Source organism: Patella vulgata, chromosome 6 (assembly GCF_932274485.2).
Source record: "Patella vulgata chromosome 6, xgPatVulg1.2, whole genome shotgun sequence".
NCBI lineage: Eukaryota > Metazoa > Mollusca > Gastropoda > Patellidae > Patella > Patella vulgata.
Window position 1 is genome coordinate 38050543 of NC_065884.2, and position 26722 is coordinate 38077264.

Sequence of the window (26722 nt, forward strand, 5' to 3'; positions counted from 1 at the left end):
GAACAGTTTATTGGACAGATTTTGATGTAAATAAAAATGCTCAAAACACAAATGTCATGGGTGAATAAAGAATTGTGGAAATCCATTAACGGTAAAAAAGAATTATCTCCCTTTCTGTCAAATGCCTGTAATTGATAGACTATCAGGTCTTGTATGAATCATAAGACCAGGTGTGGGCAAACAAGCCCAATAATTATTTTGTTTGTTGGATCTCAAGGGCCTGTTAGGGTTGGTTGTTGGATGTTTGCTCAGAAATTATCGCTTGTATGGAACATGCTAGAGTCGATTTGTAGCATATTCTAGCCAGGGGATATGTTTGACAGTAGTTGAGTGATATGCTTTTGAAATAATGGAGATCAGTAGCACTTTATAAGCATTGAACCACATGATTTTTTTCCACTAAGATAAACATTCTAAACCCACATACATGTTCCCTTTCAATTAGCCACTACAGTATTTTTACAACTGTAATGTAGCTGTGAACTACTATTTCGGATATGATTAATGGTCAAATTACAAACATACATGTAGATATAAGTTAAAAAAAATAATTGTGTATCTGGGCTGGAATGAAGGGAAAGGTTAGAAAACAGGATGAACAGTTGTGAAATTATTTATTAAAGTGAAACAATCATTGAAAATCAAAATTAAACAGTTACTCTGCACATCAAATGTCATCAAAGTTAATGTTCATTATCATCATCACTGTTACTAAATGTATTAACATCAAATTCGGTCTCTTTAACAGTTTTTTTTTTCATTTTCACATTGACTACACATGCACAGGTCTGTACAAGAAAGGGGGTTTGGGATGGCCTAGAGTGCCGCGCTTCGACCTCTAGCTGGTCGGTCACCTCTGGCTTGTGGCTGTGGCTTTGATCCCAGGTGTGAGCGTATGTGGCATGGAGATAGAGGCGTCTTCTCAACCTCGTGGGTTTCCTCCGGTTTCCTCTCACTGCTTAAGACCCATACGCGCAAGCGAATTATTGAAATAAAATTGAAACCGTATGTTAGTCCCAAAATGACCTAGTTTGTATTGAGTGGACGTTAAACCCCATTTCTCTCTCTCTCTCTCTGTACAAGACAACTTTGCTGGCCATTTATGATTATTTCTCTTATGACATCTTCACAGAATATATTGTATGTGGTTTAATATTCGACGGAGGGCTAGTCATCTTTGCTGAAAAATATAAATAAACATATACATGTACACAATTAAAACAAAATTCTGGAGCTTGGTTTACTCTCATTAATTTCGTACAACAGAGGAAAAAGACACTTGCACAGGGGTTAACATCTTATTTTCATGCAGAAACCAGCTAATGAAGACAGGAAGGCATTAGCAGTACAAGGAGAGATAGAGAGGAGAATTGCGGTTTAACGTCCACTGGACAAAAACATAGTAATTTCAGGACTCACCCATGGTTCAGTTTTATTTGAATAATACCAGTGGCAAGAAGGCGGAGAATACAAATAAAAAAAACATCACAAATATTTACCTTTCTGATAACTGTCTAAGAAATTCAGTACATGTATATTGCCTATAACATTTTTGGTGATATCTGACCTCAATGGCCACACAATCTTGCCCTCTGATATGCCTTAAAATATCTTCATCCTCTTTCAATTCAGCAGCTTTCAACAGTTGGCCTACAAACAAATTTGCAAACAAATTATACACCATATAGCGTTGAATGTTGTTTGTGCTCAAGGGTGGGGGAGGGAATGTCACTTTGAGGCCTACATGTACATGTACCTGGCTGGTCAACTCTGGCATGCGGTTTAATTCAGATCCTTTGTGTGAGCGGAAATGGTCTAGAGACAGATCGTCTTAGCAAGGCACCTACAAGTGGGCCAAGAAAATAAAAAACAAGTTAACTTCTCTATGTTTCATCCCTTGTGCAAGCAAATGTGCAACACTTTAACCAATGACTGTGCCAAATCAACAAATGGGGTAAAGGGCTTTAATGGCTAGCTTCATAACAATTTTACAGTGATTGCAGTAGCACTTCTGATTCCATTTACAACAAAAACAACAACACAATAATTAAAAACTGTAGGATGAATATATTTAATATTTATTAGTAATAATTATAAATTTAGTAAGTAACATAATATTAACATTAGGCCTACCTGAGCCTGTTTGGGTCTGAGTCTGTGTTAATACATCCTTCTTCCTATTTTCTCCAACAGTGACAAATCTGTCACGTTTTTTACATATAATACACACAACAGGCAGCACCGATTTACTCTTTCTTTTTGCTTCAGGAGCGTAATTTGTTTGGAGAGCTAGGTCCCAGATCGTCTACACTCCCGCTATTCCCTGGTTGGATTGTAGCCGGGGATTTTAATTTTTCTTTATCTATACGATTACGGGCAGACCCAATTCGGAATTTGTCTGTAAAAGGCCTGTAGCATGTTGGGTGAAATCCAGTATCTTTTGGCGCGTCGATAAATTCCTTGTTTGATTATATCACCCGAAGTCGCCTGTTCAGCTATCCATTTCGCTCGCCCATCAAGTTTTAGCCATTCATGGGCACATTCACGGAATTTATCCCAGCGAGATTTTGTAAATAATTGTTCTCGTTCCTTTCTAAATCCTTGGTAATGAATAATACAGCGTAAATTTGATTTACGTTACGACAAAGTCTAACACTGTAAGTACCAAATAGTCATACGAGATATGTGCATCTCATCAAATTCAGCTTATACCATACCCACAATAATGTTACGGAGTCAGTGAGTTCAAGTTAGACAATACGCTGACCTTCCACTGACCATGCTTATAATATAAAATCTGTCAATGACAGCTGATTCATTGTTTAGTTTTTTATATGATATATTTAATATCAATAATATATGTATATGCATGCTTTATTTTACTTTACACGACCTCTAAAAATGCCCCAAATCGTAAAAATACGACTTTTTGGATTTCGATCTCCTTTTTTCGGCTACCCCGGACATTTTCAAAAAATGATACAATGATTCACACAACAGGCCAGCTATTAGCCTCTCGATTGACAAGAGTTTCATCGCCCTCCATTCATTATAACCAATGTCATCGTGCCCTAAAGAATCAACAAATCAGCTTGCTTATCTCTGCTTACCCTAGGCAAAAAATGCTCATCTTTGAACTCAATCATGACATTGACCTAGTGAACGCCTACACCAAGTTTGAACATTCTAGCTTAATTAGAAGGAGAGTTCTTGTGTTCCAAAGTCCCGGCCCTTCAAATTGCTTCTATTTTTCATTTTCAATTCAAAATGGTGACCATCACGTGACCGAAATCAAAATTCTGATCCGATAGATTTTTAGACATTCCTTCCAGGATTCCGAAAATATGACGCCCGAGTCTGTAAGTAAAATAGCAAAAAAGCCTTTTTGATTTTTCACGTTTAAAGATGGTGGCACTTCCGGTTCGATCGACAAACTCCATATTTTGTGTACGAATCAGTAATTACTTGTCTAGTATCGAATATTTTTTTTAGGTCATTCTGACCTATATTTCGACGATTTTTTTGAAAACTTTGATCCTTAATTTCACCAAGGGGAGATAATTTAGAAAATTTCCAAGGACATCATTGAAGTCGCATTGGCAAGATCTACTCACATTCTAAATTTCACGAAAATCGCACAACTATTAAAGAAGTTGTCAAATTGGTAATAACTTCCGGTTCGAAATGACAGCGACGAATTTTCGAAATGCCAAAATCCGAAATTGCAGATTTGAAGTAAATGTTTCAAGATACTCAAAGAAAAAAGAATTAGTAAAATAGGTCAAATAGTCACAAAGTTACAGCATTGTAGGTCAAATGCATTCCTTCGTAAAATTCGGTGATTTCGGATTCGTAAAACGTTTTGAAAATATATTTAATCAACAGCCACCACCCATTTTTGGGGGGACAGGTAAAAGTTTCAGAACGATCCTATGGTTAGATTCTGAGAAATCCGATTTGTGGACAAAACACAAAAAAAAAATAACAATAATAATCTTAACAGAAACAATAAGCTTTCATATGTAATATGAAAGCTTAATAATCTTAACAGAAACAATAAGCTTTCATATGTAATATGAAAGCTTAATAATAATCTTAACAGAAACAATAAGCTTTCATATGTAATATGAAACCTTAATAATAGGAAAAATGAGCAGAGCTACATCAAACCTAATTTTGAGTCCCTCAGTGATAAATAACTTGATTCAAAATCGTATTATAGCCCCAACGACGATTTGATGAATGGCGACCGTAACGTTACGACAAAGTCTAACACTGTAAGTACCAAATAGTCATACGAGATATGTGCATCTCATCAAATTCAGCTTATACCATACCCACAATAATGTTACGGAGTCAGTGAGTTCAAGTTAGACAATACGCTGACCTTCCACTGACCATGCTTATAATATAAAATCTGTCAATGACAGCTGATTCATTGTTTAGTTTTTTATATGATATATTTAATATCAATAATATATGTATATGCATGCTTTATTTTACTTTACACGACCTCTAAAAATGCCCCAAATCGTAAAAATACGACTTTTTGGATTTCGATCTCCTTTTTTCGGCTACCCTGGACATTTTCAAAAAATGATACAATGATTTCACACAACAGGCCAGCTATTAGCCTCTCGATTGACAAGAGTTTCATCGCCCTCCATTCATTATAACCAATGTCATCGTGCCCTAAAGAATCAACAAATCAGCTTGCTTACCTCTGCTTACCCTAGGCAAAAAATGCTCATCTTTGAACTCAATCATGACATTGACCTAGTGAACGCCTACACCAAGTTTGAACATTCTAGCTTAATTAGAAGGAGAGTTCTTGTGTTCCAAAGTCCCGGCCCTTCAAATTGCTTCTATTTTTCATTTTCAATTCAAAATGGTGACCATCACGTGACCGAAATCAAAATTCTGATCCGATAGATTTTTAGGCATTCCTTCCAGGATTCCGAAAATATGACGCCCGAGTCTGTAAGTAAAATAGCAAAAAAGCCTTTTTGATTTTTCACGTTTAAAGATGGTGGCACTTCCGGTTCGATCGACAAACTCCATATTTTGTGTACGAATCAGTAATTACTTGTCTAGTTTCGAATTTTTATTTTAGGTCATTCTGACCTATATTTCGACGATTTTTTTGAAAACTTTGATCCTTAATTTCACCAAGGGGAGATAATTTAGAAAATTTCCAAGGACATCATTGAAGTCGCATTGGCAAGATCTACTAACATTCTAAATTTCACGAAAATCGCACAACTATTAAAGAAGTTGTCAAATTGGTAATAACTTCCGGTTCGAAATGACAGCGACGAATTTTCGAAATGCCAAAATCCGAAATTGCAGATTTGAAGTAAATGTTTCAAGATACTCAAAGAAAAAAGAATTAGTAAAATAGGTCAAATAGTCACAAAGTTACAGCATTGTAGGTCAAATGCATTCCTTCGTAAAATTCGGTGATTTTGGATTCGTAAAACGTTTTGAAAATATATTTAATCAACAGCCACCACCCATTTTTGGGGGGATAGGTAAAAGTTTCAGAACGATCCTATGGTTAGATTCTGAGAAATCCGATTTGTGGACAAAACACAAAAAAAAAATAACAATAATAATCTTAACAGAAACAATAAGCTTTCATATGTAATATGAAAGCTTAATAATTTTAGTAATCTCAATAGGCTTTGTCTGAAAGCCTAACTAGAACTGCGAAGCAGTAATGACGGGTTTCACCGGTGCCACGTTACCCTAAACATATGTCACTTCCGGTACCAATGAAACCATTAAACAGGTTTCCACATAAGCATTGCACACATCAAATAAAATGGACGGCAAATCAACCAAATCCAGCAATATCAATTCATTTTATACATTTCTTACATGTAAGTGTACAGTACTTCCGGTGATAATGAAAATGTTCAATTAGTTTCATGAAATCAGAAATCGAATAATAATTGCCACTTTTACAGACCAAAAACCTTGAAAAGTGACTTGTAGAAAACCATCTATTTCTCTGCAACCGTACAAGTTAGAAACCATTTTCTGGTATCTGTATGATCGTATGGGTTCAATCTATTTGTTGATGGAATCAAATATCATAATTTTAAGAACATTACAAATCAGACTCATTTGAATGAAATATCTGTTTTGAAGGCTAAAAATACAGTTTTTGCCAAAATGACATTACTTCCGGTGATAATGAAAATCTTAAATTACTTATATGAAATCGTAAATGGCATTAGGTATCACACAGTGAAAATTTTATGAAAATCGAATAATAATTGACACTTTTATGGACCAAAATTCTTGAAAAGTGACCTGTTGAAAATCGCCTATTTCTCCGCAACTGAACAAGTTAGAAACCATTTTATGATATCTGTATGATCCCATGGGTTCATTCTATTAGTTGATTGGAATCAAATATCCAAATTTTAAATAAATAACAAATACGACTCACCTGAATAAATTATTTGTTTCGAAAGCTATAAATATAGTTTTTGGCCAAATTACGTCATTTCCGATGATGTTGAAAATGTTAAATTGGTTTGACCTAGTCACAATTGACATTACGCATCAAATGGTATCACTTTTATGATAATCCAATAATAATTGACTCTTTTACAGGCAAAATAGCGTAAAAAGTGACACTTGCAAAATTGACCATTTCTCTGCAACTGCTCATACTACAAACTAATTTTGAGATAGATTCTCTTCGTATGAATTAATGCTAAAGTTTATGAAAGTCACAAAGAAATATCTTAAAATATGAAACGCCTGAATGGGTTGTAAATAGCTCAATTTTACACTGTTTTTCACCTTTAAATTGAAATGGCGCAAAAATGAAATTGAAATTAAAAAAAGGCTTCCGACTTTTTTGGCGCAACTTCTTACTTTTTACTTATTTTAAAAAAATAATATTTGCTTTCGAAAAGACGTTCCTAACCGCCAAAATTGTAGTTTTGGTCAAAATTACGTCATTTCCGCTGCTGACAGAAAGCTTTATCGGTAATAAAAAAGTTGAGACTTTGCACCATTGAGCATATGAACTTTGTTTTATACAAATCTAGCAATAAATAATTAACCTAGAACCCATAAACTGAATTGGCCAATAGCGGCCAAGGTGAATTATCGATACAAAATTTTTTCATATTTTTGCTCAAATTACATGACCCTTTAATTATAGGTAAAGCGCCATAAAAAAAATTTAAATTTTCAAAATTTGGCGCCTAATATCTTCGAAGATTAATGGAAAATCAAAAATCTAAACAATCGTAGCTATTTGCCGTGTCTCAGGCTATGTCAAAATGTATCAAATTTTAAAATCCCACCATTATTGTTAATATTACGGCAATATTTTAAAAAACAACAACTTCGGTGATTTCGGTCATTTCGCATTGTCACAGAAAGTTAATCTCTAAGTCACACCCACTTTACCAGTAAAACCAAAGACATCGAGTTGATCCGACAAATAGTTTCTGAGATATGCTCAAGTGGAAAAAAAAAAAATAATAAGAAGAAGAACTAGAATTGCGCGCAATGCTGAAGGCTTTCACCGTGCCAAGGCGTCACACGGTCGCCAAATGCATGACAAAAGACTATCCCCACCTCTCACCCCCCGAACAAACACACACACCCCACCCCCAAATAAAAACACACATTTGCATAACTCAGATATTGACATGTTCTTTGCATGCGAATTACGATAGAAGGGAATCTACGCGAAATGGAAAGAGAACAGTTGCGCGAAATGGACGAAAAACAATGTCGCAATAGATATTAACATCAAAGTAAAATGAAATGGGGTTTAACACCATTCTGCTCGGAATGGACCATGAGGAGTGATTCGAACGTACAGCGGCGCTAGCCTACTCTTATATACAATTCCAACTGCCAAGGGATCTTTTACAGTCACACCAATCGAGTTCATGTCGGCTACTGAAATATGTAACTGGTTCAAAAATTAAATATCGCCAATTTTCTGGTTTCGTGCACGTTAAAGATTTCACGTCACTAACATGTAAAAGTTTACTATTAATTACAGACAGTCCAGGATCAAACAACTGAAGCAGTCAAGAGCCAGGATGTTCGCGACTACTTTGTTTTTTTTATATTTACTGATACTATCATATTTCATTATTTGTTAGCGTAGGACATTGTCATTTATATATATATTAAACATGTATTATATGTCTTATCATAGAAGTCTATAGTGTTATGTTCTTTCGTAATCATTTGTTTAAATACCTTAGGGGGGTTGGATGGCTGAATGGTTAGCACGTGCGTGCTGTATCATAAAGTCTGTCATTGAGTCTACTGGCGTGGTTTCGAATCCCCAGTTGTATGTGACAAGGAGTAGAGTCGCCTGTCCAACCTCGTGGGTTTTCTCCGGGTCAATTCATCATTGTTCTCGAGATATGAGTAGTGTGCACCCCATATTAAAATTCCCAGATACATGTATTGGTTTCCTCCCACTGCTAAAGACCCCTACGCGCAAACGAATTATTGAAATAAAAAAAAATAAACCATATGTTAGTCCCGAAATGACCTAGTTTTTGTCGAGTGGACGTTAAACCCCATTTCTCTCTCTCTCTCTCTTTTCATACACTTATATATATAGCAATTAATCTCTCTATAGAAGGAGTTCCCCAAAAAATATTAAATTGCCTTTTTGAGAAAAAGACCTCTAAACATGCCCGTACAGTGGCGCTAGTCTTCTTTTATATAGAATTCCAACCGCCAGGGATCTTTTATGGTCACACCAATGTGTACACGGGACTTCGAAATCGCGTTCATGTCAGCTACTCAAATATGTAACTGGTTCAAAAATTGATTGAATATTCAATGAAATATCGCCAATTTTCTGGTTTCGTGCACGTTAAAGATTTGATGTCACTAATAAAGATTTGATATTAATTACAGATAGAGACCATACTCAAACAACGTCATGCCTTTTATCATAGGTGCAATATTCGATACTACTGTACGATAATACTGCAACCGATTAACAAATTGGATTTTCTTATAAACAGCGCGAGACGTCGTTTTTTGTCCAGATGATTACCGGTATAAGATAATTTTTACAAAGAAGCAACAATATTAATTCAAAGACTAATTATTACACACAACAATCAACTATTTCTGTTACAGGGTCACTAACCCCATATTTTGGATAGAAAAATACACTCATAGTTGAAATAATTTCAGTTCAAATATCATCACTGATAAAAGCACTCTTGAATAGACTCTATATATTGTAAAATCGTTTTATGTATAACCCTACCGATAGGCCTCTCTGTAGAAGAAGTTCCAAAAAAAGAATTATGTTGACTTTTCGAGAAATAGGCCTCTAAAAATGCTCCAAATCGTAAATATACGACGTTTTCGATTTTCGATCTCTTTTTTCGGCTACCCCTGACATTTCAAAAAATAATACAGTGGTTTCACAAAACAGAGTACCCATTAGCCTCTCGATTGAGAGACTTTCCGAGAAACATGCGTCCAAAGTTGCTCTAAATCGTAAAAAACGTTCCTTTTCAAAATCACATAACTTTTTAAATTTTTGATAGAAACATGCCGCTTTAGTACCATCCGATAGACATTTCAATTGGCTATTAAACGATATAAAACTTTAACTAATCGACAAGAACACAATTGATACATCACATTTTCCGCACAGGCACCCATTTTTCACAATTTTGTCAAAGTTTGAATACCTTTCTTGACTACTTCCGGTGATTAGGGGATTTTCATTTATAGTTCATGGACTGGTCTGGTCCTTCGACTTATATTCCTGAAGTTTCAGAAAAATCGTTGGAGCCGTTTTAAAAAAATAAGAACTCTACGATTTGACCAAAATGCGAAAAAAGTGAAAAATCAACGTCAACATTTCAGAACAAAACTTATATTGTTGGAATCGGATTGATGTCAGCTATCCAAAAATATAACTGAAATTTCAAAATTCCTAAAAATAAAAATTTTTGAAAATTTTTCATTTTTCACCAAAAAAATTAGAGCGACAGAGTTTCTAATTTCCACAGTTTTGAACTGCTATCTGCTCAGAAATGTCTCCAGCTATCCAAAATGAAATATCTGAAGAATCCATTGAGAATTAAGAGAATAATGGCCGATTTTCAATTTTCGTGCACGTTAAAGATTTGACGCATTTCCGCTATGCGCACAAATTTCATTTTACCTCTATGCACTAACCACCACCCGATTTAATGGGAGAAAACCAAACTTCAGACCTCTATCTCTTATAGTTGCTGAGATCTAGCTTCCCCCAATAAAAAAAAAATAATAATAAGAACTAGAACTGCGAAGCAGTAATGACGGGTTTCACCGGTGCCACGTTACCCTTGAACTTATGTCACTTCCGGTACCAATGAAACCGTTAAACAGGTTTCCACACAAGCATTGCACACATGAAATAAAATGGACGCAGAAACAACCAAATCCAGCAATCAATTCATTTGCTACATGTCAGTGATCCTGTCAAAATTACATTACTTCCGGTGATAATGAAAATGTTAAATTGGTTTATGAAATCAGAAATAGCATCATCACATGGTGAAAATTTTATGTAAATCCTATAATAATTGCCACCTTTATAGACCAAAAACCTTGAAAAATGACTTGTAGAAAATCGCCTATTTCTCTGCAACCGTACAAGTTAGAAACCATTTTGAGGTATCTGTATGATCGAATGAGTTCATTCTATTTGTTGATTGGAATCAAATATCATAATTTTAAAAACATTACAAATCTGATTCATTTGAATAAAATATCTGTTTTGAAGGCTAAAAATACAGTTTTTGTCAAAATGACGTTACTTCCGGTGATAATTAAAATCATAAATTACTTGTATGAAATCGTAAATGGCAGTATGTATCACACAGTGAAAATTTCATGAAAATCGAATAATAATTGACACTTTTATTGACAAAAAACCTTGAAAGGTGACCTGTTGAAAATTGCCTATTTCTCCGCAACTGAACAAGTTAGAAACCATTTTGTGATATCTATATGATCGTATGGGTCCATGCTTTTAGTTAATTAAAATCACATATCAAAATCTTAAACAAACAACAAATACGACTCATTTGAATAAATTATTTGTTTCGACGGCTATAAATACAGTTTTTGTCCAAATTTCGTCATTTCCGGTGACATTGAAAATGTTAAATTGAGTTGAACTAGTCACAATTGACATTATGCATCAAATGGTTTCACTTTTATGAAAATCCAATAATAATTGACTCTTTTATGCAAAATTGCCCATTTCTCGGCAACTGCGCATATTACAAATTAATTTTCACATACATTCTCTCCGTATAGATTATTGCTACGAGTTTATGAAAGTTACGAAGTAATATTTTAAAATATGAAAACGCTGGATGGGTTGTAAATAGCTTAATTTTACACCTTTTTTCACCTTTTAATCGAAATAGCCCGAAAACGGAATCGAAATTAAAAAAACTGGGCCCAACATTTTGTGCGCCTTTAAAGGGCGCACCCTTTCAGTTATACCAGATTTGAAAAAAATAATATTTGCTTTCGAAAAGTGGTACCTAACTGTCAAAATTGTAGTTTTTGGTAAAATTACGCCACTTCCGGTGCCAACAGATAACTCTATCGGTAACAAAAAAAATGGCAATTGAGACAACGGAGCATATGAACTTTGTTTTATACAAATCGAACAATAAATAATTAATCTAGGACTGAAAAAATGAATTAGCCAATGGCGGCCAAGGAAAATTACTGAGACAAAAAAAATTCTGATTTTTGCTCAAGTCAGTTGACTCGTTAATTTTGTGTAAAACACGACTAAAAAATATTCATAAATAAAAAAGTTTTTTGTAAAATTTTAAATTTTCGAAATTTGGCGCCTAATATCTGCGAAGATATTTTTTTAAAATATCGAATATTTTTTTGACTATTTCCTGTTTACGGATCATTATCGGGATAGATTTAACAAGTGGTATGGGAACTTATCTTCCTGTACCAGAAGTTTCAGGAAGATCCATTGGACAGTTTTACCTCCCTTATACCACTAGAAGCAGATTTACAGATATAACGATTTTTCGACTTTTTTAAAATATTGTATCCCTTTTAGACCATTTATACTATATTAAGGCTTTTAAATTTGGAATCACACCCCAGACCAGCGTTAGGACTCTAAGTAACAGAAGTTTAAGAAAGGAAATAAGAGTAATTTTCGAGATAAAAGCGTCTGAATAGGCTCCAAAAAGGAAAATACTAGATTTTCAGCATCTCATAATATATTACGTAACCAGCGATTTTTTACCATTGAGATGTCATAAGATCGTCCATTGTTCGGGCTATCCAATGACACTTTAGTTGTTTTGATTCGTTGAAATATGGCGTTGTAATCACTTTTTTCGCAAGATCACCATTTTTTACTTTTTAAGTTGTTTTTTTCAAAATATCGGATATTTTTTCGACTACTTCCGGTTTTTGGATCATTGTCGGGATAGTTTTAACATGTTGTTTGAATAGGTAACTTTCTCATTTCTGCTCAAGTAGGATGATATTTTAACCCTGTGTAAAATACCATCAAAAATATTCATAAATAAAAAAGGTTTTCGTAAAAAAAAAATAAAAAGGTTTTCGTAAAAAAATAAAAAAGGTTTTCGTAAAAAAAAATTAAAAAGGTTTTCGTAAAAAAAAAAATTTTTTCAAAATATCAGACATTTTTTCGACTACTTCCGGTTTTACGATCATTGTCGTGATAGCTTTATGAAGTTCTTTGGATACTTAACTTTCTGTACCAGAAGTGTCAGAAACATCCAATGAGTAGTTTTGGAAAAAAAGATAAATCAAAGAGCGTTTCCAAAAATTTAACGATTTTTCAATTTTTTTCAAAGTTTGAGGCCATTTTTGGACCACCTATATTATTTCAATGCTTTTCATTTTGGATTCACTATATAGACAACCGATAGGACTTTGAGTAAGACAAGTTTAAGAAAAATCGTAGGCGTCGTTTTCGAGAAAAATGGCGTCTCAGAATGTTAAAAAATCGGAAAATACTAGATACCATATGATGGTCCATTAATAGGGCTATCCAACGACACTTTAGTTCTTTTGGTCCGCTATTACCTAAGGGAGAAATCAATTTTTTCGCAAGTGCGACAATGTTTTTAACCTTTTTTTTTCATTTTTTGAAAACTTCTGGTATGGTTATTATTGTCGGAATAGTTTTAATAGCCGGTTTGGGCACTAAAATAGCCACAGGGCTCTGTAATGATATATTACATTATCTCATCAGATGAAATGCCCCTGAGAAATCCTATGTTCAAAAGTGCCAACAATGCAAAAAAATTAAAATATCGAAAATTAAATTTCAATAACTACATACATATTATACATCGTTAGAATCGTAATTAGGTCAGCTATAAGAATATACAACCTTTTTTTGAAAATCTCTTAAAATAAAAAAATAGTAGAGCATTTTCCAAAATTTCACGATTTTTCGACTTTTTTCGATTTTCAGTCCGTTATTTCGCCTATTCCAGATATTTCAAAGTCGTAATGGAATGCTTCGTACACAAGACTACCACAAGGTCTCTCGATAGAGAAAGTTTCATAAAAATCGTTGGCGTAGTTTTTAAAATACAGGCGTCCAAAAATGCTAAAAATCAGAAAATACTTGATTTTCAGCGTGCCATATTTTGCTGCCTGATCATATTATCCGCAGGAATTGGGTATCATTCAGTGGTCCAATCACCGCCCGACCAAATGATACCTTAATTTGTTTAATCCGTTGATATCGGACGGAGAAATCATGTTTTTACCCAAAACACCAATTTTTCACGTTTTTTTTCAAAATATCGCATATTATTTCGACTACTTCCGGTTTAAGGATTCTTGTCGAAATTGCTTTATAAGTTGGTATTGGACTATAACTTCATGTTCCAGAAGTTTCAGAAACGTCAATTCTGCCATAAAACGAAACCCGAGCTCACAAAATGGGAAGAAAATTCGAAAAAAATCGAAAAATAAAGGGCGATAACTCTGAATAAAACTTATATTACTGGAATCGGATGGACTTCAGGTATCCAAAAATGTAAGTCAAATTTGAAAATTTTGAAAAATAACAAAAATTGTCTCGTAAACAACATGTTTTCAATTTTCGAACGAAAAAAGTCATAGAGACGAATGTTCGAAATTGAAAAATGTGAGATACCCATTGTCTCAGAAAAGATTCAGGGATTCCAAAAATGTAATTTGCTTGAAAATGGATAAAGAATTGACGAAACTATGGCCAATTTTCAATTTTTAGACAACGTACAGAAATTTCAAAAATATTTTATCAAGTAGCCACCACATGGTTTCCCGATAGAAAATCTAATTCCAGATCGATATCTGTTTTCGATCGTGGAGATCTAGGCTCCCGCTGTAAATAATAATAATAATAACTAGATCTGCATAGCAGATATGAAAGCTTTCATATTAACTGCAAAGGGGGTTATTAGAATCTATTGAAACAATAAGTATAAATGTCATCAGGTATCTGAAAAATTACATTTACCTTATGAACAAAATGGGAAAAATACAAAACAAAAATTGTCGACTTGTGGCTACCATCCAAGGCATATTTAGAAAACCGTATATTATATTGATAGAGTACGCAGGACAGGAATTAGTTGTGCTTCAATGTAAACCGGCCCGTTTCTTGCCTTTAGTTTTAGAGTTAGGTGTGATTTTCAAAAGATTCAATCGGAAATCGCTGAAAATCAATTGGCTTCTTCATCTCATGACCTTAAACACTGTATAAATTTAAGGTCAATCGGATATTGAATTTAGCTTCTAGAGCGTCCACAAGATTTTTTAAAGTGATCAAGGGCAATAACTCTCACGGTAATTATCGGAAATGGCAGTAAATATCAGATATCGCTGAAAATCAATACTGTAGGCATCTTCGTGTCATGACCATAAATTTAGAGTCAATCGGATATTAACTTTGGCCTCTAGAGCGTCCACAAGATATTTTGAAGTGATCAGGGGCCACAACACTGCGCACAACTCTGGCAGTAAATATCAGATATCGCTGAAAATCAATCGCCTACTTCGTCTCATGACCTTAACCACTGTGTATAAATTTAAAGTCAATCGGACATTAACTTTGGCCTCTAGAGCATCCACAAGAATTTTTTTAAGTGATGAAGGGCCATAACTCTGACAGTAATTATCGGAAATCGCTGAAATTCAATTTCAATGTGGGCGTATAAAAATTAACCGATGGCATATAATATTTAATGTATGATAAAGACAAAATAGTCGATTTCGGTTTTTGGTGTTGCGCTCATTTTAAAAAAAAATGTCTTTTACGATAATGTGTATAGTACTAATAGCAATCACATACGGAAGAGGCGATAAGATCCCTTTGCATTTGGAATTTCAAAATTAATTAAAACCAAATTTAAATTCCGAAAATCGGTTGTTTATTTTTTGCTGAAACTCCTTTTTTTAATCTGATCAAAATGGGAGTAATTCACAGAGTGGTAATTGGCATATTGTGTCCAAATTTCATGGTTTTGGGACAATCGGTGCCGGTTTCGTGGCGAAATTCCACTTTTTTTCGCCCTTACAGAAGCCGTAAATGGCGGAAAAAAACGAACGGCAGGAACCGTGTCAAGAACAAACGATCTGAACAAATGCAGGTATCGCCTTGAAGTTTTCAGTGCACCTAGGTACCAACGTGAAAAGTTCCTCGCCGGAATTTGGTAGTCAACGTACCTTTGGTTCCAGCGTGGCACATGCGCGAAGCAAAAAGAAACTACGGTCGATTTTGGGATTTTGGCTATATTTCGGAGTGGTTTGGTAGATGACGGTGGATCAGGGACTCAGATTGATCTAAAATGGCGATCATAACACAACATGATAATCACTTTGAAGTATAGGTAAATTTTCGCGACCGGGTTGTTTTGCTCTACCCAGGCAACGTTCCTGTGCTCCGATTGCCTTCAAATTTGCACAGAATGTACCTTGGGATTCTAGCTATCACATATTAAAAATAGAAGAGTGTTGGATTCCGAGAACGTTCAAAATAAATTCAAAACCCACCCCCAACAATCAAAGGTTTTTTGCTTAAAAAATTGCCGTATTTTATCGAATTTTTATTGTTCTTGATATCTGAGGATTTTCTCAATTTAATATGTGATAAATATCATCGCGGCGCAGCCAACCGCTAGAAATTCCAGAGATTTGGACCACCGGAAGGATGCCTCAGCAGTCAAAAAAGGTCAAAATAGGCGATTTCGGTTTCTAGTGTTGATACATCGTTACGGTCATTTTAAAAAATTGTCTTTTAAGGATAATGTGTATAGTACCAATACCTATCACATAAGGAAGAGGCGATAAAATCTCTTTGCATTTGCAATTTCAAAATTAATTAAAACCAATATTAAATTCCGAAAATCGTTTTTTTGCTAAAACTCTTTTTTTTTAATCGGATCAAAATGGGAGTAAGGCACAGAGTCCGGTGTGGTAATGGGCGTATTGTGTCCAAATTTCATGGTTTTCGGACAATCGGTGCCGGTGTCACGGCGAAATTCCACTTTTTTCCCCTCATGGAAGCCGTAAATTGACTTGAAGCCAGGGTCCTTGAAGTTGTACAGCTGCACCCGGTGACCGATATTTATTTAACGGGGAATAAGTGATAATTCATATTATAGCAGTAAATAATTAAAATATTTCATAGGGATTATAATAATATGTATATCTTGTCTGGGTACAGGGTTAAAACCAATATTAAATTCCGAAAATCGTTTTTTTGCTAAAACTCTTTTTTTTTTAATGGGATCGAAATGGGGGTAAGGCACAGAGTCCGGGGTGGTAATGGGCGTATTGTGTCCAAATTTCATGGTTTTCGGACAATCGGTGCCGGTGTCACGGCGAAATTCCACTTTTTTCCCCTCATGGAAGCCGTAAATTGACTTTGACGAAAGGCAGGTGACAAGAACAAACGACTTGAACGAATGCAGGTATCACCTTGAAATTTTCAGGGTACCTAGGTACCAACGTGAAAAGTTGCTCGCCGGAATTTAGTACTCATGGTACCTTTGGTTCTAGCGTAGCGCATGCGCGAAGTCAAATCCAGCTAAACTCGAAAACAACCTTGTCGGCACGGAAAACATCAAAGGAGAAATTCGAATTTTTGAAATATTCAAATACCAAACGTTCGACCATGATCCAGGCTATCCTGGAGACATATTCTCTAGGTCACGACCAATTGTATATGTTTTCAAGCCCATAAATGTGGATTTTTCACTAATTGTCATTTTCAATTCAAAATGGCGTCCATCATTTGCCGGAAATCAAAATTGTGTTATCTACCATTTTTGTCCCCCGCCTTTCGAAGAAAGCAGGGGACTATTAAAATGGGTTCGTCCGTCTGTCTGTCTGTCTGTCTGTCTGTCTGTCTGTCTGTCTGTCTGTCTGTCTGTCCGTCTGTCTGTCCGTCACACTTTTTGGGACACAATAACTCTCTTCCTAATTGAGCTAGAATGTTCAAACTTGGTGTATGTGTTTATTAGGTCAATGCCTTGATGGAGTTCGAAGATGAGCATTTTCCGCTTAGGGTAAGCAGAGATAAGCAATTTGATTGGTTGATGCTTTGGGACACGATAACTCTCTTCCTAATTGGGCTAGAATGTTCAAACTTGGTGTATGTGTTGATTAGGTCAATGCCTTGATGGAGTTCGAAGATGAGCATTTTCTGCTTAGGGTAAGCAGAGATAAGCAATTTGATTGGTTGATGCTTTGGGACACGATAACTTTTAATTGAGCTAGAATGTTCAAACTTGGTGTATGTGTTTATTAGGTCAATGCCTTGATGGAGTTCGAAGATGAGCATTTTCCGCTTAGGGTAAGCAGAGATAAGCAATTTGATTGGTTGATACTTTGGGGCACGATAACTCTCTTCCTAATTGAGCTAGAATGTTCAAACTTGGTGTATGTGTTGATTAGGTCAATGCCTTGATGGAGTTCGAAGATGAGCATTTTCCGCTTAGGGTAAGCAGAGATAAGCAATTTGATTGGTTGATGCTTTGGGACACGATAACTTTAGTTCTAATTAAGTGAGATTAATGAAACTTGCTCAGGGTAAGCAGAGCGATAAGCAATTTGATTGGCCGAGTCTTTGGAACACAATAACCCTCCTTCTAATTGAGCTAGAATGTTCAAACTTGGTGTAGGTGTTTATTAGGTCAATGCCTTGATGGAGTGCGAAGATAAGCATTTTCGGCTTAGGGTAAGCAAATATAAGCAATTTGATTGGTTGATGCTTTGGGACACGATAACTTTAGTTCCAATTAAGTGAGAGTGATGAAACTTGGTGTATAGTTTCATTACATCAATACCTTGACTTAGTTCGATGATGAGCATTTTCTGCTCAGGGTAAGCAGAGCGATAAGCAATTTGATTGGCCAAGACTTTGGAACACAATAACCCTCCTTCTAATTGAGCTAGAATGTTCAACCTTGGTGTAGGGGTTAATGAGGTCAATGCCTTGATGGAGTGCGAAGATGATCATTTTCTGCTTAGGGTAAGCAGAGATAAGCAATTTGATTGGTTGATGCTTTGGAAGTGGAACACGATAACTTTAGTTCTAATTAAGTGAGAGTGATGAAACTTGGTGTATAGTTCATTACATCAATACCTTGACTAAGTTCGATTATGAGAATTTTTTGCTTAGGCCAACGAGCAATAAGCATGTTGATTGGTCAAACTCTTCTTCTAATTGAGGTAGAATGTTTAAACTTGATGTAGATGTTCGTCTTGACTGAGTTCAATGATTAACATATTGAGCTAAAGCTAAGCAGAGATAAGCAATTTCCTGCTTTGGGACAAGATAACTTTGATTCTATCTGATAGAGAGTGATGAAACTTAGTTTATAGTTGATAATCAGTTTGATTGCTTGATACTTTGGAAAAAAATAGATGTGCGATTAATTAATATGTGTCATCTATTTATTTGGGGATTTCGGCGGGGGACATCAGCCTCACTGTTGGCTTGTTCGGCTTTCCTTCAAGGATTCGGAAAATATAATTCCCTTGTCTGTAAGTAAAATATCAAAAAAGCCTTAGCGACATTTCACATTTCAAGATGGTGGCACTTTTGTAATGGGCAACAAACTCCATTTTTTGTGTACGAATCAGTAGTGTCATAGCTAGTAAAGAAAAAAAATTTCAAGGCAATCTGACCTATATTTCGTCGATTTTTTTGAAAACTTTGATCCTTAATTTCATCAAGGGGAGATAATTTAGAAAATTTCTAATGATATTTTTGAAGTCGCATTGATAAGATCTACTTACATTCTAAATTTCATGAAAATCGTGCAACTATTAAAAAAGTTTTCAAATTGATCTCAACTTCCGGTTCAAAATCACAGCGACGAATTTTCGAAATTCGAAAATTCGAAATTGCAGATTTTAAGTAAATGTTTCAAGGCACCCCTCAAAAAAAGAATTAGTAAAATAGGTCAAATAGTTACAAAGTTACAGTAATGTAGGTCAAATGAATTTGTTCGTAAAATTCGGTGATTTCGGATTCGAAAAACGATTTGAAAATATATTTAATCAACATTCGCACCCCATTTTTGGGGGGGGTAGGTCAAAGTTTCAGATTGATCCTATGGTTAGATTCTGAGAAATCCGATTTGTAGAAATGACACAAAAAAAAAAAAATAATAATAGGAACAAGTGGTATCAGATGCCTCAGAGAGAATATTCAAATGCTCCTTGTGATACGTTTGTAACACAATTATAACCTAATATATTACACGGGAGTGGAGTGGGTGGGTCGGGGGGCTTTTCGATTGGCAGGGGACTATTAAAATGGGTAAGCAGAGATAAGCATTTTTGATGAAACTTTGTGTATAGTTTCATTACATTAGTACCTTGACCATATTACCTTGACCAAGTTCGACAATGAGCATTCTCTTAGTCAGGATAAGCAAAGCAACTTGATTGGCCGGGACTTTGAATTGGTTGATGCTTTGGGGTATGATAACTTTGGTTATAATGAAGTACTGGAACATAACAACCCAGCTTTTAATTGAGCTAGAATGTTTAAACTTGGTGTAGATGTTCATCAGGTCTTGACTGAACATTTTGAGCTACAGCTTGGCAATTTCATTGGTCGATGCTTTGGGACAAGATAACCTTGATTTCTATCTGACAGAGAGTGATGAAATTTACAGTATAGTTTGATTGCTCGATACTTTTGAAAAAAATATGAAAGTGCGATTAATTAATGTGTCATCTTTTACTTTGGGGTTTTGGCGGGAGACATCAGCCATACTGTTTGCTTGTTTAATATCCCCTATACAATATACGCTCGACCTCATTACCCGAACTGGGGTAGAAAAGTGGGATCTTTGACAATGAGGCAATGAACTTGTACATTCTTTTGCAGCTGCACAAGAGGGAACATCAACGCCGGATTAACCATGGTGGTGGGGAGGGGGGCTGATACCGACCGTGAAGCCCCGCAAGGGGGTCGGGTCAGGGGGTTCTCCCGCTAAGAAATTTTAATTGGAGGCCGAAAACGTGATTGTGTCGGAGCCATTTAGAAATACCTCCCCCAGAAAAATAAAATTCTGCCACAAAATTAGCCACAATCCATGCGGGTGCTGTGAAATTTCTAGAGGAGGGAGCTGGAACCCATGTGCCCGTTAAATTCGCCACTGTAAATGAGCAGAGCTACATCAAACCTAATTTTGAGTCCCTCAGTGATAAATAACTTGATTCAAAATCGTATTATAGCCCCAACGACGATTTGATGAATGGAGACCGTAACGTTACGACAAAGTCTAACACTGTAAGTACCAAATAGTCATACGAGATATGTGCATCTCATCAAATTCAGCTTATACCATACCCACAATAATGTTACGGAGTCAGTGAGTTCAAGTTAGACAATACGCTGACTTTCCACTGACCATGCTTATAATATAAAATCTGTCAATGACAGCTGATTCATTGTTTAGTTTTTTATATGATATATTTAATATCAATAATATATGTATATGCATGCTTTATTTTACTTTACACGACCTCTAAAAATGCCCCAAATCGTAAAAATACGACTTTTTGGATTTCGATCTCCTTTTTTCGGCTACCCCGGGCATTTTCAAAAAATGATACAATGATTTCACACAACAGGCCAGCTATTAGCCTCTCGATTGACAAGAGTTTCATCGCCCTCCATTCATTATAACCAATGTCATCGTGCCCTAAAGAATCAACAAATCAGCTTGCTTATCTCTGCTTACCCTAGGCAAAAAATGCTCATCTTTGAACTCAATCATGACATTGACCTAGTGAACGCCTACACCAAGTTTGAACATTCTAGCTTAATTAGAAGGAGAGTTCTTGTGTTCCAAAGTCCCGGCCCTTCAAATTGCTTCTATTTTTCATTTTCAATTCAAAATGGTGACCATCACGTGACCGAAATCAAAATTCTGATCCGATAGATTTTTAGGCATTCCTTCCAGGATTCCGAAAATATGACGCCCGAGTCTGTAAGTAAAATAGCAAAAAAGCCTTTTTGATTTTTCACGTTTAAAGATGGTGGCACTTCCGGTTCGATCGACAAACTCCATATTTTGTGTACGAATCAGTAATTACTTGTCTAGTATCGAATTTTTTTTTTAGGTCATTCTGACCTATATTTCGACGATTTTTTTGAAAACTTTGATCCTTAATTTCACCAAGGGGAGATAATTTAGAAAATTTCCAAGGACATCATTGAAGTCGCATTGGCAAGATCTACTAACATTCTAAATTTCACGAAAATCGCACAACTATTAAAGAAGTTGTCAAATTGGTAATAACTTCCGGTTCAAAATGACAGCGACAAATTTTCGAAATGCCAAAATCCGAAATTGCAGATTTGAAGTAAATGTTTCAAGATACTCAAGGAAAAAAGAATTAGTAAAATAGGTCAAATAGTCACAAAGTTACAGCATTGTAGGTCAAATGCATTCCTTCGTAAAATTCGGTGATTTCGGATTCGTAAAACGTTTTGAAAATATATTTAATCAACAGCCACCACCCATTTTTGGGGGGATAGGTAAAAGTTTCAGAACGATCCTATGGTTAGATTCTGAGAAATCCGATTTGTGGACAAAACACAAAAAAAAAATAACAATAATAATCTTAACAGAAACAATAAGCTTTCATATGTAATATGAAAGCTTAATAATAATAATTTTAGTAATCTCAATAGGCTTTCAGACGAAATAATTTTAACAAAAACAATATAGAGTGTCGTCTGTATAGGTAAAATGTGCTTAGAAATCGATTTTTGTTGCACCCCCCCGAGTCTAAAAAATGTTGCCATTTTCTTATAATACAAGGTTTCTAGTGATGGAAAATCCATATTCCCACCTTCAGATATTGCCAGTTTTTAAAATATTACCCATTTACCCAGGGTCTCGGTCAATTTATCATGCTTGTCTAACATGACTTTGACGTTGTGATTTTGGATGATAAAATTACTGCAGGTGAATGATTTTTTTCGTGTGTACTGCCAAAATGCATAGCAACATTTGAAAAAAAAAATTATGGAAATATCTTAATTTGTATTTGCACAGGACCAATAATAAACGCCCACAAAGCAGTAATGTTGCACATCGTAGCACGATTTTGTCTATTTATGAAAATACAGCGTCATTGTATTGATATTGAATTTAATTTATTATCAGAAATCATACATAAATTTGATAATTGCATAGACATATTTGATTTCAACCAAAAAAACAATGCATAAACGTGATATTTCAAATAGGGGTCCCAGGTAAAAAGGTATAAGGGGAGATAACTCGTATCATAAATGTCCTATAAATATTGAACAAAGACCAAATTTCCCCCATGGCAACCCACCCTATCACCAAACAAAGAATGAAAACAAATTTAAAACATTAATCTTTTATTAAATGACTAGTATTAAAGGTTTAAATAGATATAAATTAGGCCTGTGTATTGCAATTTATAATTACATTTCAATATCAATATTTTTTTTAAAATACAGAAAACTTTTTTTTAATTTTTAATAACTGTTATATCAATAATTTATTTTAAATCTTGCTGTAACAGTTGTGCAATAATTAATGCTTAAATAGTGAGAATGTAAAATATAAAAACATATAAAACAAACAGTTAAATAAAGTACTAAAATCAACAAATGGAGAAGTATTTACACATTTATTTATCTTTAGATATATTGTTTGATTATTTTTTAAAGATATAAATCATGCCTGTGTATTGTAATTAAAAACAACATTTCAAAAATTAATTCACATAAGTCATATCCACTGAATGTTGTTTTATTGCACGTTGACACTGCTATCTGGTCATTTTACACCAATCCACTTGCAATGGCAGATAATTTGCCTACATATTAGTAGTACAGTAGGCCAAACCGGAATACCCCTGCATACTTCCACACCTTGTCATTGAGAAGAGGATTCAAACCGTTGAGCCCATTAATGACAGACCAATTGGCTAAATCGCCCCCACCCCCATAGGACAAAACCATTGTACAGAAATAACAAATTATTAACGGTAGTTTGAAATGTCGACTTGTTCAGTGTCCTTTGCCATCTTAATAAACATATCTAATAACTTGGCCATTCGCGGAATTTCTTTGTTGAAAATAATTCTTTTTCTAATCACAAAATATATCAAAGGTTGTCTCATATATGCAGACACCTCTGAAGATCTGAAAAATTAAGTTCATAGTTACTACACGTACAAGGAAATCCCATCCTACACGTAGGTGATATTTCCATTTAAGATTTAATGATCAATCGCATGTATTGGCCGATGATCGATTAAGAAAAACAAACATATTAATACACTTTAAACTTATCATATCACAAACAAGTCTTGACAGTACAAAAGTGCTAGTAAAAAATGTTTACACATTCTTAGAACGGATGTACTTTGTTTTAGTGCATTTGGACACCACAATCTGGTCATTTTGTGCCAATTCACTTGCCATCAAAGATACCAGCACTACTTATACTATAGAGTAAATCAATCGCCTACTCCCACACCTTGTCATTGAGGTCGCTGATAATGGGATTCGAACTCAAGTCCATTGATGACAGACCTTTTTGAAACATGGCTATATAAATCCCTTCCCACCCACTAGTTGCCTATGTAGGCCTATGATATAAAATAGATATAACAACAAGCCACAAGGACACAACAACTACTACAAGTATGAAATAAACTTACCCTGACGACTGAAATGTGGGTACACAGTCTTTATCTCTAATGTGTCTGAGAATGGTTTCATCTTCTTTCTTAATTGCTGCTTCTCGAAGTCACCCTGAAAAGATATGAAAAATTGTAAATATCATGGATATGATGACAGACTGATAGATAACACCTATCGGCCACCCGACAACTCTCCCCAATAAAGGCCTTTTATGACACGCTGAGGAGGGGCGATGGACCTATTCCCCTACCCAACACTGGGCATAGCCAGGAAAGGAGGGTGGGGGGGACAATATTAAATCACAACGGTTGAACAAATAATAAAAACTTACCCCCATCTTTAGTTTCTGCTAAAACCAGCTTATCAGAGACAGTCTTATTCTGACACCTGTAGAACAAAGGTACTTTTTTGCAGATAATGCACACAGGAGCCAAGACATGTCCTCAATTATGATTTTGTTAATATTCTTTTGTAAATATTGCTCTTCTGTTTTCAAATATTATTATCGCAGGTGGACAGCTTGGGTGGTTGATGATTTAGTGGCGGCTGATCGCAAAGCTTGTCTAGAAATGGATTGACTCTCATCACTCGTTTGCTTCTCACCAGACTGTAATGCAACTCTTTTAGTAGATCGTTCAATCTTTGTTCTGTCTGTGAATCTCGAATAACACTTGGAATGATAGCCATAAACCGGTAGTGCATCATCTTTATTCCCTATAAATACAAACATACTCCTAATATTATTGCACACATAAACAAAATAAGCAAATTAGAACCTGAGTAGTGAGAGAAGAATTTAGCTGCAACAAATATCCATAATAACAATTACTTTTCTTTTATGAAAAACAATAAGACACTGCCACCTGTTTACACTTGATTTGTGAAAAGACACTTAGACAATCTGGGGTTAATAAAATAAAACCAAAGGCTAGCGTGAATGCTATCGATTTTAAAACAAACCTATCTATGAACTATATAACGAGACTATACAAAGTGAATGTCAACAAACATTATTATTATTTATTGTAACTTGCACACAGCAATGACAACAAACAAGAAATATTATATACGGACGTAAGCTCCCGTTGCGTTGTATCGTCCCGAGCATTTGTGATGAGCACAGGTGTCTATAAAATTTAATCCGCCTATCATTAAGAATTTAATTTAAAATGTTTACAAACAACAAAAAATTTTGTGTTTCGCGAAAAAATAAAATGGCGACTCTACTTTCAATTTTAGTATGATTTAGTTGATAAACTTACCCACAAATACATCTTTATATTGTTGGCACAATTTTAGCTCGTTTCCATCAAGATTAGTCCATTCTTTAAAACTTAAAACAACCTTATTCCAACTGGTATCTGTAAATTTAATCAGCTTTCCACAATTTTTGTCTACGAGGTGAATAAGGCACTTCATCGTCTCAAAGTAAACACGCGAACTCAGACACGCCTTTTGACCTGTGAACTTGAGGTCAAATTGGCGCGTAATATTATCTAGAGTGTTTTTGATTGGTTGTTTGTGTTAATGATATGCATAAGGTGTAAATAGTGGTTGATAAACTTCATGGCGCGAACAGAAAGTAATTCAAACTTGCGACGACTCATTTATAAAAACTGGCACATTCTAGAAGTGGGAAGGCAGTTTTTTATCCATATAAATTCACATTTTACTTATGTGTGACTTTACAACTAAACCCATATTATAGAATTTTTTTGAAACGATAGCTAGTGTGAAACCCTAATTAAAACCAATATTAAATTCCGAAAATCGTTTTTTTGCTAAAACTCTTTTTTTTAATGGGATCAAAATGGGAGTAAAGCACAGAGTCCGGGGTGGTAATGGGCGTATTGTGTCCAAATTTCATGGTTTTCGGACAATCGGTGCAGGTTTCGCGACGAAATTCCACCTTTTTCCCCTTATAGAAGCCGTAAATTGACATAGAAAAAAAACCGACCTGGAGCCGTGCCAAGAACAAACGACTTGAACGAATGCAGTTATCACCTTGAAATTATCAGGGTACCTATAGGTACCAGCGTGAAAAGTTCCTCGCCGGAATTTGGTACTCATGGTACCTTTGGTTCCAGCGTAGCGCATGCGCGAAGTCAAAACCAGCTAACATTACCAAACATTCGACCATGAGCCAGGCTATCCTGAAATGTATTAATTTCGGTAATAGGAGACAGATTCTTTAAGCCACGACCAATTGTGGATGTTTTAAAGCCCATTAATGTGGATTTTTCACTATTTTTCATTTTCAATTCAAAATGGCGTCCATCATTTGCCAAAAATCAAAATTCTAATTCCTACAATTTATGGGCTTTTCTTCAAGGATTCGGAAAATATAATTCCCTTGTCTGTAAGTAAAATATCAAAAAAGCCTTAGAGACATTTCACATTTCAAGATGGTGGCACTTTTGGAATGGGCAACAAACTCCATTTTTTGTGTACGAATCAGTAGTGTCATAGCTA

At 35.1% G+C, this 26722-nt stretch overlaps 1 protein-coding gene and 1 long non-coding RNA gene across 8 annotated transcripts in view; one reads left to right on the top strand and one right to left on the bottom strand.

Moving 5' to 3' along the window:
- LOC126825389 (X-ray repair cross-complementing protein 5) overlaps positions 1-26722 on the top strand; it is a 284666-nt gene that overhangs the window by 217631 nt on the left and 40313 nt on the right. The gene's annotated exons all lie outside the window — the stretch shown is intronic.
- On the bottom strand, positions 1057-2700 carry LOC130013210 (uncharacterized). The gene is made up of 3 exons (XR_008788572.1): positions 2134-2700; positions 1500-1650; positions 1057-1180 (listed from the first exon to the last, which is right to left on the bottom strand). It is a non-coding gene; the product is annotated as an uncharacterized LOC130013210 (long non-coding RNA).